Genomic DNA, 19,208 nt, shown 5'->3' on the forward strand with positions numbered 1-19,208 from the left:
AGCGTTATATAGGTCTACACTGGCCTTGTCAGAGAAAAGTCAGAAAAAAATGTGTCTCACATGAAAATTCTTAATTTTACCAGAAAATTAGGTCCAGGTTGGTTCATCAGGTGCTCTGCTATGGCTGAAAGTCTCAAGCTGAATTAGTCTCCAGTGCTTTTCATGTGCCTTGTTTTCTCCAGGCAGCAACCAGCCAGGCTTTGAAGCTCAGTGGTTCTCAACCTTGGGTCCCCAGATGTTTTTGGCCTACAACTCCCAGAAATCCCAGCCAGTTTACCAGCTGTTAGGATTTCTGGGAATTGTAGGCCAAAAACATCTGGGGACCCCAGGTTGAGAACCACTAGGCCATGAAGGTGACCAATTGCAACATGCACACTTGCCTCAAGCAGACAAGGGTTCTTTCTCCCACCCTGGACATTATTCCACAGATCTATAAACCCCACTTGCCTTGTTTCAAACAGACCTCACAGCCTCTGAGGATGCCTACCATAGATGTGGGCGAAATGTCAGGAGAGAATGCTTCTGGAACATGGCTATACAGCCCGGAAAACTCATAGCAACCCAGTGATTCCGGCTATGAAAGCCTTCGAGAACACAGAAATTGCTCTCCCGCCTTTAAAATCCATGGGAGTTCCCCTACATACTGAAGGTGTGTGTGTGTGTGCATAGAAAGATAGATGGATGGATGGATAGATATAGATATGGCGTATGGGTCATTCTCCAGCTATGCTTTGGAGTATATTATCTACATTATACTTTGACACCATTTAAACTCTATGCCTGAAGGCTATGGAATCCCGAGAGGTGTAGGTTTTAATAGACATATAGAAGCATAGAGTTGGAAGAGACCTCATGGGCCATCCAGTCCAGCCCCATTCTGCCAAGAAGCAGGAAAATCGCATTCAAAGCACTCCCGACGGATGACCATCCAGCTTCTGCTTAAAAGTCTCCAAAGATGGAGCCTCCACCACACTCCAGGGCAGAGAGTTCCACTGCTGAACAGCTCTCACAGTCAGGAAGTTCTTCCTCATGTTCAGGTGGAATCTCCTTTCCTGTACTTCGAAGCCATTGCTCCCTGTCCTGATCTCTGTTGTTGTTTATTCGTTCAGTCGCTTCCGACTCTTCGTGACCTCATGGACCGGCCCACACCAGAGCTCCCTGTCGGCCGTCACCATCCCCAGCTCATTCAGAGTCAATCCAGCCACCTCAAGGATCCCATCCATCCATCTTGCCCTTGGTTGGCCCCTCTTCCTTTTTCCTTCCATTTCCCCCCAGCATCATTGTCTTATCTAAGCTTTCCTGTCTTCTCATGATGTGGCCAAAGTACTTCCTAGTCTCCAGGGCAGCTAAAAACAAGCTTGCTCCCTCCTCCCTATGTCTTCCCCTCACATATTTATACATGTCGCCTTTTTGCCTTCTCTTCTACAGGCTAAACATGGCCAACTCTTTAAGCCACTCCTCACAGGGCTCGTTCTCCAGACCCTCCCTCCCATCTTTAGGATTGTATCCCTATCTCTGTCTCGCCTTGACCACACTCCGGGGCAGAGAGTTCCACTGCTGAACAGCTCTCACAGTCAGGAAGTTCTTCCTCATGTTCAGGTGGAATCTCCTTTCCCGTACTTCGAAGCCATTGTTCTGCTTTCCAGTCTCCAGGGCAGCTAAAAACAAGCCTGCTCCCTCCTCCCTATGGCTTCCCCTAACATATTTATACATGTCTCCTTTTAGCCTTCTCTTCTACAGGCTAAGCATGCTCAGATCTTTAAGCCGCTCCACATCGGGCTCGTTCTCCAGACCCTCCCTCTCCCATCCTTAGGATTGTATCCCTATCTTTGCCTCGTCTTGACCACAGTCTGGGGCAGAGAGTTCCACTGCTGAACAGCTCCCACAGTCAGAAAGTCCTTCCTCATGTTCAGGTGGAATCTCCTTTCCTGTAGTTGGGACCCATTGTTCCGCCTCCTCGTCTCCAGGACAGTTTGCTCCCTTTCCCTAGGATTTCCCCTCACATATTTATACATGCCATCATGTCTCCAACCAGTGTTGTTGTTGTGATTGTGGTGGTGATGGCGGTGGCTTCATAAGACCAAAGAGGGCTGGAGCCTCTCCCAAATACAAAAAGAGACCTGGGGGCCTGCTCTTCCCGATATCTACTCGGCGCATAATAGATGCCACCCTAGGAAGTCTGCCCTGATTGAGGCCGAGGACACGACAGCTATTTATTTTCCGAGTGGCAAGCCAGAGGCCTGGGGTGCTTCTCTGCCTTCGGATCACGACCTGGCGGGGTTCACTTGGGGTTAGGCCCCGTCCCGCCTCCCCCAAGAGTTGCCTCCCCCCCCCCCCGAACCAGGCTGTTCGGCGGTGCCCTTCTCCTCGGGGCAGGTGTGTGTTTGTTGTCGTGGAGGAGGAGGAGGAGGAGGAGGAGGAATCCTGTAGGAGCGCGGGCTTCTCGGGGAAACACCTCCGCGTCCTCCTCCTCCTCCTCCTGCCTGCCTGCCTTGAACCAAATCTCAGGTTTCGTCTTCGCCTCCTTGAGCGGCACACACACACATACACACACACACTCTTGGCAGGATTTGTCAGCAAAGTTTGCCCTCGCCGTGGCTGTCTGGCTGTCTGCGTGGATGAGAGAGAGAGAGAGAGAGAGAGAGAGAGAGAAAGAGAGAGAGAGAAGGGCGGGCTGGGCTCCAGGAAAGCTTTTTTCCTCTTCCCTTCCCCTCAAGACTGCAGTGCGAGCTGGGAAGGGGATTGCCAGCAACTCCGTGGCGCCTCTCTCTGTGCGTGTGTGTGTGTCCGTGTCCCCCCCCCCCCCACTGTCTCCTTCTCCCTTCTTCTTTCCCTCCCTTCTCCTGCTCTCCCTTCGCCTCGACAACAGGGATACTTTGGCGGGTTGGCAGGAGGAGGAGGAGGAGGAGGTGCCCGCGCGTGTGCGCGACTTCCCACTCGGGGTCATCCTGGCAGGCTGAGCCGAAGCGAGAGCGGTCAGTATTGTCTCTCTCTCTCTCTCTCTGTCTCTCTCTCTCTCCATCACCACCCTCTTTTCCCCCCCATCCCTCAGGGCTGCAGCTTGGCGGGAGGAGGAAGGGAGGGGGGAGAAGGAGGGGGGAGGAGGAGGAAGGAAGGAGGAAGGAGGAGGGAAGAGGGAGGGAAGGAAGGAAGGAAGGAAGGAGAAAATAAGGCAGACGAAGGGATATTTCGGGAAAGGGAGTGCGGTGCCTTGTGGAGGAGGGTGCGTGAGGTTGCTGTGACACAGAAAAGGGGGCCTGCGTGTGCACGACATTCTGCCCACAGGAAGGAAGAGAGAGAGAGAGAGAGCTCGTATGTGTGTGTGTGGTGTGAGGGAGAAGGGTGCGTTTCTCAGAAGGAGACAGGGCTCTGCCTGTGTGACTTCAGGGCTGCTTTGGAAGCAGATTGTGTGTTCCTTCCGAGTGGGAGAGGAGGGGTTGTGTGTCCTGTGGGGGTGTGTGTGAGTGGGGTGTGTGGGGAGAGGAGAGCAGTCAGGGATGTGGGTCTGTCTCTGTGTCTGTGTGTGAGAGAGGCTGCCATGAGGCAGAACTTGTTTGTGAGGAGACTTTGCCTGAATGTTCTCCCTAGCTAGGTCTGCATCACAGAGCCAGGGATGCTGTGTGAGAGGAAACTCTAGCAGAATGGAAGTGTGGCTGTGCGTGTGGTGCTTAAATTCCCCCAGAGAGACAAAAAAGCATATATATATACATACACACACATATACATGTACGTACATACATATACATGTACACACACACACACATATATATATACATATATACACACATATACATAAACATACATATATACACATACACACATATATATACACATACATACATATATACACACACATATATACATATATATACACACATATACATAAACATACATACACATATATATATACATATGTGTGTATACATATACATACATATATACACATACACACACATATATACACACATACATATATACACACACACAATTTTGTACTTCATATATTCCCAAATGCCTTATATACACACACATATACACATATACACATACATTCATATATACATATACACACATATATACATATATACACACATATACATAAACATACATATATACACATACACACATATATATATACATACATACATATATACACACATATATATACATATATATACACATATATACATAAACATACATACACACATATATACATATGTGTGTATACATATACATACATATATACACATACACACACATATATACACACAGACATATATACACACACACAATTTTGTACTTCATATATTCCCAAATGCCTTATATACACACACATATACACATATACACATACATTCATATATACATATACACACATATATACATATATACACACATATATGCGTGTATACATATACATACATGTACACAGATATACATATACATACATATATGCATATATACATGCATACATATATACACATATATACACACACACACATATATATATACTCACATATACACACACATATATGTGTATACACACACACACAATTTTGTACTTCTTCATATATTCCCAAATGCCTTATAAACTGGAATCACATCACCTCTGGAAAAGAAGCTCAAAGAGTTAGGTTGCCAAACATCACACACACACGCACACGCACACGCACACTACTTTGTATGTCTCCATATGTGCATAAACACCTTAAATTGGAATCACAGTCCATCTGGAAGAGACTCTCAAAGAGTAGGGTTGCCAAACATTACATGCCTGTGCACGCACCCATGTATATAGGACTTTGTAGTTTTCCATCATAGGTGCCTAGATTTCTTACAAAGTGGAATCATCGCCCATCCAAAGAGAAATTCAAAAGGGAGGGTTGCCACCAGACACCACACACGCACACACACACTTTACTATGCAGTTCTCCTTCCTATGTTCCCAAATGGCTTATAAACTGGAATTGCAGCACTTTTGTAAGACAAGCTCAAAGGGTTGGGTGGCAAACATCACACACACACACACACACACACACACACAACTTTGTATTTCTCCTTCATAGATTCCTAAATACTTCATAAATTGGAATAGTAGCCCATCTAGAAGAGAAGCTCAAAGAATAGGGTTACCAAACATAAGAACTGCTTTTTTGTTGCCTTCACATAGTTGTTGTTTGCCTCTGTGTTAAGGTTTTTGCAGGCACTGCTTCTGAGCCAAAGAAGGAAGTTTTGAATTAGAAATCATAGAATATCTTTTAAGCCCACTCTTTGCCAACTAAACACTGGCTAAAGTATCTTGACCTTTTTAGCACAGTGCCACAGTCACAAAACCTATTGCATTTGCTGGGTGTCTGCACATCCAGCTTTCAAGCAAAATTAAACATAGACCATATTGTGCAAAGTATGTGTTAGGGGTTAATGTCTTAAGACTAACAAAAATACCGGTAGTTCTTATTAGTCTGAAGGGGGGGGGGGGGAAGTGCTCCAGAAACAATGTATGCATCATGCCAAATTCTGCAGACAGCTTCTAGCAAACCTTTTTGTATATCATGCATCTCTTCTAACTGGTTTTCAAAGTTTGATTACCAAACTTCATACCATAGACACAACATTGTTTTTGTTGACTGTCTCTAGCTATGCATTTCTGGCATTTGCTGTTTTCTTTGCCCAAGGTTTCTTCTCTACCTCCCCCTACCCCCACATATATGGTTGGCTGCTAACTGAAATGAGGTTACAGACATACTTGGAGTTAACTCTACACATGCTGCATGTTTATTTGTTTATTAACTTGAGGTTGCTGGGTTTAATTATTTTTCAAAAGGAACACATCAAAATAGTAGTGAGCTTGTTAGATTCCCTGGCATTCCTATGATATGAACGTGCTGTTTACATAGGACAAGTCATAAAAGAGACCCCTGTTTTTGAAAAAAAACACGTATCACCTACTGGCTTGCTGTTAATAGATTGAGTGGTATTTACCATTCCCATCTATTACATTAAATACAGCATTGCACATGATACACAGTCTGCTCCTCCAGAGATTTAAGGCCCTGTGGGTAACAATGTAGGCTGTATACAGTATGCATCCTCTCAATCTTGCCTGGCTCTGTTGCCAGCCTAATAAACACGATATGTAGAAATTATTGTTATAACCTAGAAGGGAGTGCAAATGATTAAAAACCCTCATTCTAGTTCAAAGTTAATGCAGATAGGCTAGACTTTGTGGAAGATTTCTCTCCCCACCCCCTGTATTCTATAATGGAAGGCAGAATGAGACAGTGAAAGTCAGCAGTATGCTTCTGATGTTATTCTGCTGCAGTAATGTGGTCTCTAAGGGAACCTGTGGTTGATGCATATACTACACAGCTAGCTTTTTCTGTAGCCCACTGCCTGTCTCATTGCTGCTGCTGCTGCTGCTTTTAAATGAAGGCTGCTGCTGATCCAGGTTGCAGAGTGCTGCATACATACATGCCTTTCCCCATCGTTTAGTCGTGTCAACTTACATGTTCCTTGCCTTCAACTTCAGGTCCTTTGTGTTGCCGCCTGAAAACATTATGACTGTTGTCTGTGTGGCAAAATAATTAGCATTCAGATGAGGAGCAATTCCCATCTCTTGTACCTCAGGACTGCATTGGGAGAAGATGTGCATTTGGAAAAGTTGAGTGGATGAACAGTGAACGAACAGTGGGCATTCAGAAGCAGTGCAAGAGCTCTCCTTGTTGCCACGAGAAGCAAGTCTGTCACTTTTTGGGGTGAATCTCTTGAGATGGAAAACCAAGTGGCTGGTGCTGAAATGATTGCTTGACAGTCTGGCCTACTTGAAAGTGAAGAGTTGGACTGCATGCATAGATAATTTATTTGGACTACTTTGTTTTGCAATTCTTCGTCTTACCATCTGAGAGTACATTCAAGTAAGTACCTTTCGCTCTCTGTGTCTCTTTAACTCAATAGTCGTCTGGCTGTTGTCTGGGAACACTTTCCCTCCAGAAAGTGCAAGAAACTTAGTTGTTTAGAAACCAATATGCTGTATTTTTAGCTTTTTCCTTGGAAACATTTTAGTTTGCATGCATTGGGAGGGGAAAAATCACATTTTGGTAAACACTGATGAAAGAAGTTTAGTGGATTTATTTTCTGAAAATAGAGGACTCATTCAGTTCTCCCCTAATATTTTTTTCTGCAAAATGTTAAAATTGCAATATTACAGTAAGTGGAATTAATTCTTTCTGTCATAAACATGTGAAATACCTGATTTCGAGAACCATAACAACTCATTTATGCTGCAGTTACTTAGGATGAACTATTGCTTCTGTGGCGTTGAAGGCTTTTCTATAGAGAAAAGTAGAACAGACTTGGCAAAACCCAACCAATTAAAATCCAGATAACAAGGTGTTTACTTACAATTATTAATTACAATTATTAACATTAATGCAATCTAGCCTTCCAGTAAGCCATTAATTGTCTAAGTGGTTTTATTATATAATTTTAGGGGTATTTTAATGTTTGGCTGAGTATACTGTAGCTACCTTGTTTTTATAAGGCAGAAACAATTGAATCTTATTATGATTCCTAATCTCTTTAATTTTTTTCTTAATTTTAACTGATCTATTTTTTAAAAACAAAATAACCACATCAATGTGTGGTAAAATTTATCCTTCAGTTTCTCAAATCATTTGAAATAAATGACTGATTATTTTTGTTTCATTTTTTAAGAATGTTTCCTTAATTTTTCCTTTTATAAAACAAAATATACTAGAGAGAATACTATATTGCCATTCTTTATTTAATTAAGGTAAGTGTTTATGTAACAACTTACCTTAATTAAATAGGAAATAGAACAATGAAATATACTACAAAAGTAAAAAAGAAAAAGCAAAGCTCCAGACAAAAGAATTTTTGAAGCCAAGTGCCAAACCTTATTATTAAGCACCTTGCAGTTACTTTAGTTCATTGTTCAAGTTTTGAATGCTGATCTTAAACTTGGTTGTTGTGGTCTTGTTAAATAACCTTATTTGCTCTTATTATCATTTAAAAAAGTATAGCAAGCTCATAAAAAACCTGCAAAATATACCAAAATCCAAAATACTCTTAAAATAGAAATAGATAGGTTTTTAAATGACCAAAGTTCTTAGTTGTGCCTACTGGGAAAGAAAAGAACTAAGAAGCTCAAACAAAGAAAAAGAATATGTGAATAAAATTTAAAGGACATTAGATGCCAATGTGCAACTGTTCCCCCCTCACTCTAATTTATAGTTTGGACTGTCTGAATATATATATATTCAATATTAAGGACAAGTCTTAAAGGCAATATGCAGAATAGGTTGAGCCTACAGTGGCTCTTTTGTGTTTGTCCAAGTAGATTCCTTGAATGATGACCAACTTGTTCTCTCAACTTACTAATTTCTTGTATGAGTTTAGTCTTTAGTAAAGTGTTTATATGTTTTTTTAGAATTTACTACAGCTTCCTTTCATGCATATAATTAAAATTGTTGTTTTGTTTCATTAAAAAGCTGTAGTTAGCATTTACAAAAACTGAGATAATTAAAAAATGAACAATTTTATATTAAAGCATACCAATTCTCCATGTAAGTTTGTGAGCTAAATTCATAAAGGGTTTTCTGGATATTATTAAAAAGTGATGCTTTGATTACTATTGTTACTTTTTACTAATAAACAATTATATTTGGGGAAGAATTTAAACCTGCTTGTAGTAATTAATCTTAAGTGTCTTAACACAATGATACTTCAAAATATAGTTATTTCAGATGTCTGTACTTCTGAATCATATTTTATTACTAATCTCAGTTCCTAGAAAAATATATAAGGCAGAATAATTTTCAGTGCTGTCATGTAGCTCTTGCCATTATAATCCAAGAAACTTAATGTTTAATGTTACTGGCTGATCCCTGCTTTAATTTGGAAATCTTACAAACAAAAGAAGTCCAGATCTGTAAACTGTTGGTTGCGGCTGAGTTTTGCAAATGGACTAAGGTCAATAAGTTACAAAAAAAAACCCAAAAACTCAAGCAGGTTTCAATATACTGATAAATGTTTAGTTCTCCCATTAGAGTTTCAAGTGCATCCTTTTATTCGAATGAGCATTATTATCTTAAATATAAGTTTAGACATACAGATGGAATGGGAAATTGATGTCAAGTGTTTCAGTTGTTTTCTATTTCAGTGGGGATAGTGAGGATACCAAATTTTAATACCTTTCCCTCCCCCTAAAAAGACTGCAGATATACACTTGCCACATAACTATGCTAGCCAGCTTGCTTGTGAAATTATCAAGGCTGCAGGGCATCCCATAGAGAGCCATCAAATCAAGTCTAGTATGGAACAGTCTGGTAAATTGTGAACATACAGAAATCAATGTTGCATCTGCCAGTAGGCCCTTCGGTTCCCTGAAAGTCCCACGTGTCTAATGAGTCTGGGCAATTGGTTTCAGACACCAGTTTCCTTGAGGATAAATTTAATACATCTTGAGGGTCAGGCATAAGCAAATTGATTATGGCTCTGCACCAGGCAGGCTCATAAACATCTGTAAGATTGCAGATTTTAAACCATTCAGCATCAGGGGCTGCTATTTTCAAAGCCTGTCTCCTTCATACTTCATGCCAGTGTGACATACCTCATGCCAGCATGGTGCTCTTGAATTGGGAAGTTGATTAGAAAGGGTATCAACCAGAGTTGCATATTCATCTGGCAATGACCCAGCTGTTGGAAGTCGGAGACTGTGGATTGTATTGCTCATTTGCTAGCTGCAGTTGGCATGAGAGGGCCATGACAATGTCGGCAAAGTGCTGTTTGTAAAATTACTTGCATGATAGGTTTTTAGCAGACAGCTATTTTGCTCCTTGAAAACACTGTAAGCCTTTGTTCCTGTTTTTGTTCTCAATGCCTATGTATGTTTTTGCTGGCAATAAAACCTTATTAGCTTGGCTTCACAGACAAAGGTAGATACTTCAGTCATGGTGATGGCTGTTATGAGAGTGAACCTATTCATATTGTGTATTTTCAACTTTGCTGCAACTCAAATCTTCTAGGCTTTATTTCTGTTTTGGGTGTGGAAATGCATTGGGTAGCCAATTTGACAGTAGATTCCTTCAAGTTTTCTGGTATTCTGCTCAAGAGCCTATAAGACAGCCCTTTTACTTCTCATATAGATAATTCAAGTATATTTACCTAAAAGGTGGCTGATATAAACGCAGTAAAGTGTCAACTGTAGTTTCCAAGTCAAATTTTGTCTTCTCCCATCTCTAGTAAGAACTGCAGATGAAGTTAACAAGATGATAAAATGTTATGCATAATTTTGCAATACTTTTGCTTAATCTGCTGTGCATAAGTATCATGCTACTTCTCTGTCACTTCTTGAACATCCTCTCTCTTTGAATAACATAAATCCAATGTAGTGAGCTAGGACACCTAAGATTTGTAATTTGAGGAAATAAAGAGGATGATTTTTTTTCCTTTTGAGACATCACTCAAATGTGATACTGGATGAGGTGTTATTTCTGCTGCTAAGTTGTACATAATTATTCTGCCATGCTCGATAGTTCACACTTGAAGTTTCTGATAGACATGTGTTTTGGAAGGATTGGGAGCTTTGAGATTTAAAAAAGGAGTAAAATCTAAGAGAGAGCGTTTAAACCATCTTGAAGAAAGAAATCACACAGTGCCAGTACTTCCAAAACACATTGAAGCAATGGGCTGTGGCACAATGAACTCAGGTTCTGGCTTGCTTTTAAAATAGCATAACTGGGGAATACCTCTTAACTTAAGAGTGTATACTAACAGACAGGGAAGCCTTCTTCATCCTGACTCATGTGTGCCTTTGTCTCCTATATAAATAACAGGGGTGCTATACAGACAAATAAATGGGTCAGTAAAATCTTTCTCTCATAATATAACAATCTGAAAAAAAAAGAAGTATTACTTTATATGTGAGAGAAGGGATACTTTTTTTGGTAGAAGTAATGTATTTCCGCAACCGTTCTCAGAGTCACAATTAACCCCCCCCCCCAAATTGCGGTGTGTAGTTGTGTAACACACAGTTTGTCATATATCATGAAATGTATGGTAAGGATACTGCTTATTTTTCCATAGTCCACATTTTGAAAGTTTTTGAAGAAGTTAAGGAGGGTCTGCCATTGTTGTCTTGCTGCATAATTCAATGAAGGAGAGGATGGCAGTCTTTATGACTGGAAGGTCCACTCTGGTTTTCACCAGTATTTGTGGATTCAGCAAGTACTAGCTTTTTAGTTTAGTTAGAAAATAAGATGTTATTAGAACCATGGTGGTCTATAAAAATAACCAGAGACCACATTAAGATGTTTTCCTGTCTTTGTGATGCCTTGTTCCTTTGTGGCACAAAACATACTCATGAAACTGTTGTCATGATATTTCTGCATGGAAATGATACATTGAAAGATGTCAAAAGTAGCTGGCCATTCATCTTTGTGGTCCATAAGAAAAGCAGCACTATATTTTAATAGCCTTAGAAGGGTTCTCTGGTGGATGCCCCCCCCCCCCCCCCCCAAAGTTTTTACTTGTTAGGAAGTTGAAATCAGTGCTGCTTTCCTCTGCCCCGTGCCTTCTTTGAAGACAATACTCGTCTTTTCAGGCCTTCTCAAAGCTTTCTATTTCCTTTCATTTCCTTGCCTTAAAAGTGGAGGCTGATAGTGAGAGGATGCATATTCCTACCCAGAACTAAATCACATTGACCTCAGTAGTGCTGTAGGACTTCAACAAAGATGAGAAGAAATTGTGCTTAAGATGCAACTGTAGCAACGGTCCAGAACTTGGCAGTAAATATTTAAATATATTGACTTGTAAATAAATGCTTACTTTTACCAATGAGTTTTCTCCTATAGACTGCTATTGGACTGTAATCTCCTCTAGTCTTCTATTGAGGAGTCAATCATTCTGGGATGCCAGGACACTTTTGGGGGGTCTCCACACTTTGTAATGGTTATTTCTGCTCCCACATCCAGTTGCCTCCTAAATGTATCTGCACATTTCATTTCTACCATACTTTTTGCCCCTTTGACATCTGGCTTAGATGTGCTGATAGCCTGGATTTCCTCCATTCCTTCAATGAGCTCAACATCTCCCTCAGATGTCTCCCATCTATTTAACTACTTTTTAATTATTTTGTATAGTCATAGAAATAAGGGGATATAAGGCCATACCACATGTGTTATAGCTTTACAGAGACGGGGGAAGAAAGTTCAGTGTTTTAATTGGAAATTTAAGAAGAGCAGCAGAAATCCTCTATGGCTAAGATTAAATGTCGTGGGACTCCCCAAAAAACACAACAGGAGGAATCAAGACAAAGGATACAGATGTGTAACATTTGCTCTGGCCTGCATTGGAAACTCATAATGGTAACTTATCAAGGAAAATCCCCACTCTGTAACTACTTTTATAGTTACAAGGGTGTGGTCTTACAAAATAGTATAGGAGGAATATCATATGGTCCAAGTGCCCACTCATGCATCTTGTGCTTGTGCCTCACGGTCCCTTGTGTATTTTTTATTTAAGCTATTTAAGTGTGTCTTGTATTACAGGCCAGCTGCTTGGATTTTTTGAAAAAGTAATTAGAAGACAATTATTTTTGTTTTCTCTGGAAAATGAAATAGAAATTATTTCAAAACTATAGGAGGCATGGGATTTTTTTTGTTTCTTTTCATAGGGGACTAGTAGAGAATATTTCTTGCTATATGAGGAGTGGGGGAGCATAGAATTTAGGCAGTCATCGTGTAATTTTTTAAATGATTTTTAGGATTGAAAGGAGTGCTGAGGTGGGTGCAATAAACAATAAACATTAAGCAGAGATACGTGAAAAAGCTCTCAGGTGAGAGTTCATCTTCTAATGCAGTACAAGCATTACAAAGGGGCATGTTGATACAACTCCACCCAGGTGACTTTTCAAACTCCTCCTCCTACCTTCAACTATTGATGCTGGGATAGACTGTTCTAGTGCTCTGTGCAGTGGTGCATGGCACTTCATTGCATCATAAACACAGCAGAAAAAGCACTGTTTCTGTTAGTGCTGCAGTGCCTCATGAACATAAGGACTAGCAGGTTGGAGATCTCTCAGGAGATCCAAGCCTATATTCTCGATATCACTGCTTTTTAAACTGTGAATCCCAATTCCAAAGGGGTCCCCGCAGCTCAATGTTGCGGTCCAGAAAAAAATTGACAACAGTAAAAAGTTTCTGAACACCCCCCATTTACAGGAATCTGCTAGCAACAATATGCAGTGTTTACAGTGGATTCTGCAGAAAATGCTTCAGCTATACTCCACGAAAAGGAAAGTCAACCTGTTTAGCAAAGCTTGCAAATGCTAATGTATTCTCGGTAAATTTTAGATACCTACAGTATATACTGACCTTGAGGGAGCTGGGGGTGGTAACGGCCGACAGGGAGCTCTGGCGTGGGCTGGTCCATGAGGTCACGAAGAGTCGGAGACGACTGAACGAATGAACAACACAGTATATATCTGGGCTCATGTAAAAAATTATCGGGCTGAAGGGCGGTGCAAGTAGGAAAGGTTTTAGAAGCCCTGCTCTATATCACATAATTGAATAGAAACAAGAAGAATCTTGACAGAACTTACAAACTCTCTTTTGAGGATTATAGCAGCTTGTGCTTCCAGGGAGATTCTGATAGTCCAAAAAGCAATGTTTCCAGACTCTGAATGTTAATGAGATAACTCTCCCAATTTGTCAACAAATTATTGCAAAGTTTGCAATTCACATATGAATCCTAAATTTAGTCATAAAGTTCTGTCCTTTTGAGCCTTTTGTGACATAGATAATTTATTTCCATTTATGAATATCTTGATAAATCCCCCATGCTTTTGACAGGTCTAAAAACAACATTTTCCTATGGGATATCCAACCAACCTAAGAAATAATCAAATTTTTCTCTCCAGAGACAGTTTATTTTACCTGTTAACAAATTAATGAAAGAGCCACTAATGATCACAGCAGGAATAAATTCAAGGGTTTTGCTAGTATCAAGAATAATATCCTTTCAGTGCCTTGAAGCAAATTAAATTTTGACAGAAAACAAGGTTTTAGTCTACTGTTATAAAAATACAAAATCTATGGGTTGGACTTATAACTATCTTCATTATTGAAGTATACTTTTTGTTGGTAGCAGACTTGTCAACAACCTGTCTACATCCATTGAATTATGGACAGGATGTTCACTAGTAGCATTAAAAATATGTATGTCATTTGGGAGTGCTAGGGTGCAGAGATGCATCTAAAAATACATTGTCTGTGGTCCAACCTGCTCCCAAATGTTCATGACAGAGATAAAAATTAAAATATACTAATTTTAGTAGCATGGTTTTCCTTAATGCTACATTCTAACCTATGTGCTGGTGACCCTGCATTGTAAAACCATATCATTTGTTTGCAATTTACAGGATGCTCAGAGTTTGTCACATGTTTGGGTGAAGTGGGTTTCACAATATGGTGATAGCATTTTTTGCATTCATTGCTTTCTGTCTCTAATGCCAAACTTTGGGAAATGGAGTTAGTGTGAACTAATCATTAACTATACTGTATCTCTATTATTCACATGCATCAACTCCCACAATACATTTAAAGTGCATTCTTTACTGCCCATAAGTTATGTGTATATCTCAAACACAGTGTTGATGCTAAGATAAAATCAGTCTGGTTATTTTCAATTTTACTATTTGAAGACTGAAACATACCCTATGTACAAGCATTTAGATCACTTCGGAGAAACTGAGGCCCCTTCAACACAGCTGAATAAAATCCCACATTATCTGCTTTGTGGAATATATGGCAGTGTGGACTCAGATACTTAGTTCAAAGCAGATATTGTGGGATTTTCTGCCTTGATATTCTGGGTTATATGACTGTGTGGAAGGGCCTTGGCATTCCCATGGAGGCTTACATTTGTTTCCCATCATTTCCCATTGAAAACTTGCATATGCTTTTCTTCAGAAGTAAAAAGTTTTCTCATAACAGCAAATAAATAATATCATAGTATTCAATATTATATCCAATCAAAATTATTCTGAAGACTGATAAGTTAAAAAAAGATCAGTATATCATCTTAGGAAAAGGCAATAGGAGAGTATAGCCAGAATTTTTTTTCCAAGTCGGTGCTTGATATGAATTTTAATATTCTGGGCTCAAAGTCAGTGGATAGGATGTTCCATGTTCTGGGCTAGAATTCAGACTATTCCCCAATTTTGATTAATGTGGGGCAAGACCGCATTAAAGTGGCTTTGCCCTCACTTTACCCTGGATCAGCATTTGGCCACCACAGAGCTGATCTGGGTCTGTCCCAAGTTTAGTTGTCAATGTGGATGTGCCCTTGGTTGACTGAAAGGATGTAATGAAGTGACAGCTTCAGGATTTCCTATTTGTGTAGATATCCAATATGAAACATGTCATTCAGACCTTGTGAGTTTGCCAGAGCTAATCATTAACAGTACTAGAACAAAGGAAACCATGTTGCCATTCTAGGGGTTTTTCTAGATTGGAGAAGTAGTTGTGCAGGTTGATTTGGTCCTTCTTATTTGTGACCCAGCAAAGCATCCTTCCAGGTAGGCTCTATATCCCTGGATCTGATCTCAGGTTTTCTGTTTATCTCAAATTATCAGCAGTGCTGACTCATAATCCAGTTTAAAGCAGATCCTGGGATATAGGGCATGTCTGAAAGGGCCATACGTGGCATGTTCCAACATGAATTATTGCTCTCAGAATTTCTTGTACAATGAGAATAGAGAGTTGGACAGCTGGTAAGAAAAACAAAGCTCTACAACAGTGGTTCTCAACCTGTGAGTCCCTAGATGTTTTGGCCTTCAACTCCCAGAAATCCTAACAGCTGGTAAACTGGCTGGGATTTCTGGAAGTTGTAGGCCAAAACACCTGGAGACCCATAGGTTGAGAACCACAACTCTACAGGAATTAAGGATATTGAATTCAAGATCCATGGATCAATATCCACCTACCTATCAAAAAAGTATTACATCTGGCTATAATATAAATTGGGCAGATTAGCACCTATCTATGACTACTTTTATGTCTGGCCATGACTATAAAACTGGCAGCCAGAAACCTAATGAACAATATATATATATTTAAAAAACACTAATCTAATATCTAGTTTTCAAGCAATCAAGGCATTTTAAAGAGTTTGGACTTTGTAGTTACTAACTATGGAAGTAGATAAACAAATTCAAGCTGGAAATCCTTTAAATTTTGAGCTTGTGTGTTTTTTATAAAATATTTTTCCTACATTGATTCATTAGGTTTTTTTTAAAACAACAACAACAGAATTATAACTTTATTATGACAAACTCGAAAAAATAAGCAGCACATTTTGTATAGTTTCAGAAATGTACGCAATGTAGTTGAAAATTAAAATTAAAACCTGTTTTCCTTATTTATAAGATTGTATGTATGGGATAGGGTTGTGGTATGGTTTTGGGAGGTGATCCATTTCACAAACTTCTGTTTCGTTACCTAGAAGGTCACTTTTATAAATCTGAAACCTTATGGACATTTGTCAGGGAGTTTTATATTACAGCATTTATCGAGCTGTTTCTGTTATATAGGCCAGGTTGTTGTTTTGAGCTGAAGATACATCTCTAGGTGACCAGTTCCAAGTAAATAGATTAAGCCACTTCTGTTCTAACTTGTAGTGTTTCAAAATGACACTTAAAGAAATTCTCCCAATCTTTACAGAAGTTTGCATGTATATTCGAACAATAATGTCTTGTGGTAGCATTTATTCTGAGACCCCTAAAGCATATACTACTAGGATATACTCAGAGATGAGTAATCTCTCTGTATACATGGAGTCTGCATCCATGGCATCTGCATCCATGAACTCAACTATCCATGGGTTGAAAATATATTTCTAAATACTTACAAAAAGCAAACATTTATTTCACCATTTTATATAAGGGATTCCATTTTACTTTGCCATTATATATATACATACACATACAGTAATAAGACTTAAGCATCCATGGATTTTTTGGTATCCATGGGGGTCCTGGAACCAAAACCCGGTCGATATGGAAGGTGCACTGCATATTGATTTCTTCATCTTTATGCAGCTGAACATGTTTTCCCTAGTGCCATTTAGCTGGGGAAGGGAAGATGCATGGTGGGAATTCAGAAACACCCTCCTATCTTTCTCTGAGTTCATTGAGATATGAATGTGCCACAAGAAAAGTTTAAATTTTCCTTCCTTTCTGAAATTGGGAGTCAGGATGGTTGGGTGTGGATGGAGATATAAGAAAGAATTTGCATATACAGCTGTCCCTCTACTGCCCTGAGTTATAAATGAAGTATTATTATTATTATTATTATTATTATTATTTGAAACACAAGATGAGTTCACAGCAGACACTCTGCCAGTTGTTGTATTGGATCACACTTCGGACACTTCCCAAGTGTCTAGGACTGTGTGATGTATCAGCGAATAATGTGTGCAAATCCCAGTAAGGTGGCCTTCTGCAGCTGGCAGATGGTGATTTTGTCAGCGCCGATTGTGTTTAAGTGCAGGCTGAGGTCTTATCACCACTGGGACCATCTTTACTGGTTTGTGCCAGAGTCTTTGCAGTTCGATCTTTAAATCCTCATATTGTGTCAGCTTTTCCAGTTGTTTTTCTTCAATCCTGCTGTCACCTGGGATTACAACATCAACGATCCATACTTGGTTTTTAACACGATCATGAGGTCAGGAGTATTGTGCTCCAAAACTCTGTCAGTCTGAATTTGGAAGTCCCAGAGGAGTTTGATATGTTCATTTTCTGTAACTTTTTCAGGCTTGTGATCCTACCAGTTCTTTGTCGCAGGCAGATTGTATTTGTGGCACAAGTTCCAATGAGTCATCTGAGCAACGGTGTTATGCCTCTGCTTGTAGTCTGTCTGAGCGATCTTCTTGCAGCAGCTGAGGATGTGATCTATTGTTTCATCTGCTATTTGTGATCTATTATTATTATTATTATTATTATTATTATTATTATGTGATCTATATATGATCACATATGCTATATGTGATCTATTATTTCATCTGTTTCATGTGATCTATTGTTTCATCTGTTTCATTTGGAATTATTATTATTATTATTATTATTATTATTATTATTATTATTATTATCGGTTTAATTTTTGTGGATCTGATTATTGACAGATTTGATTAAAATTCTCTCTAGGAATCTCTAGGTCCTCCAGGGTGACTCTAGGGCTCTAGGCCCAACTTCTGCCAATCATGCTGATGACCTAGAGATTTCTAGATTGAATACCTTTCTAAGAAGCTCTAGGATTTCCATTGCGATTCTGTGGTCAGCTTCCTGTAGTGAGACCTTTTTAAATAATAATAAAAAGCACTTTTTAATTTGTATTTTTCCACTTTCATGCGGGGACCTATGTTCTTAAACCCAGCAAATGTGAAGGGCTGAATGTATGTGGGAGTTGCATATTAGTAAATGATATAAAGATGCAAGCAGAAAAGTCAGCATCCCCCTGATTTTTTCTGTACCAAAAAAGCAGAAAATATCTGTTCTTTGAATCTCGATGTTATACAGTGCTCCTTCCTGGTGGGGGCAAGGCACTACCAAATTTTACTTGTATCTTTCCCCAAACCTTCCTCTTTTATTCATTTTTTTTCATGTGAATGATTTTATAATTCAAACTCTTTATTTCTTCTGACACGTTCAGACAACCATTTTTTTGTCACTAGAATCTGTCTCTGCTGGTGATATCTGCCTACATTAACAGTATGGGCTGATGACCCTTCATGCTTTTTTACAGTTTCTTCAGCCATCAAGAAAGGAGAGGTTTATGTCAGTCTGCCATTAATGTTGCGAAAAGTTTCACTTTCTCAGACTGTGCCATTCATTCATGCTGGAGGTGTTTTCTGATAAGCATTATGTCTAGAAGCAATAGGTGCTAATAGTAAGATTTGCCTAGAAACTTTCTAAAAGAAACTTGCATTGGAAAGTACACTTTACATTTGTTTTTTAATCCAGTCCTAATGATTTTAGCAGTTTTCCTTAAAAAGAGATAGGCCACTGATACTCATGGTTTTAGTCTTCGTTAATGCATCAGGCTGCTGTCCAAGCTTTTATTTAATAGAAATTATGTGGGATCTCTTGGCATTCTCCACTAGTATAAACAACCACAGACTAAGCAAAGAGA

General features: G+C 39.5%; 1 protein-coding gene across 16 annotated transcripts in view; it reads left to right on the forward strand.

Annotated features, from left to right (window-relative positions):
* The first annotated feature begins 2,462 nt into the window (after positions 1-2,462).
* The window catches only part of MYT1L (myelin transcription factor 1 like), a 367,019-nt gene continuing 350,273 nt past the window's right edge, over positions 2,463-19,208 (forward strand). For 14 of the 16 annotated variants that reach the window (XM_067468161.1, XM_067468157.1, XM_067468160.1 and 11 more), the window contains exon 1: positions 6,660-6,914. The gene's annotated coding sequence lies outside the window, so the exon portion shown is untranslated. Of the gene's footprint in view, positions 2,976-6,659; positions 6,915-19,208 lie in introns of those variants that run through there. The other 2 variants (XM_060752740.2, XM_060752741.2) reach the window with 1 other exon arrangement.

This window comes from Anolis sagrei, chromosome 1, assembly GCF_037176765.1.
Source record: "Anolis sagrei isolate rAnoSag1 chromosome 1, rAnoSag1.mat, whole genome shotgun sequence".
In the NCBI taxonomy this organism is placed as follows: domain Eukaryota; kingdom Metazoa; phylum Chordata; class Lepidosauria; order Squamata; family Dactyloidae; genus Anolis; species Anolis sagrei.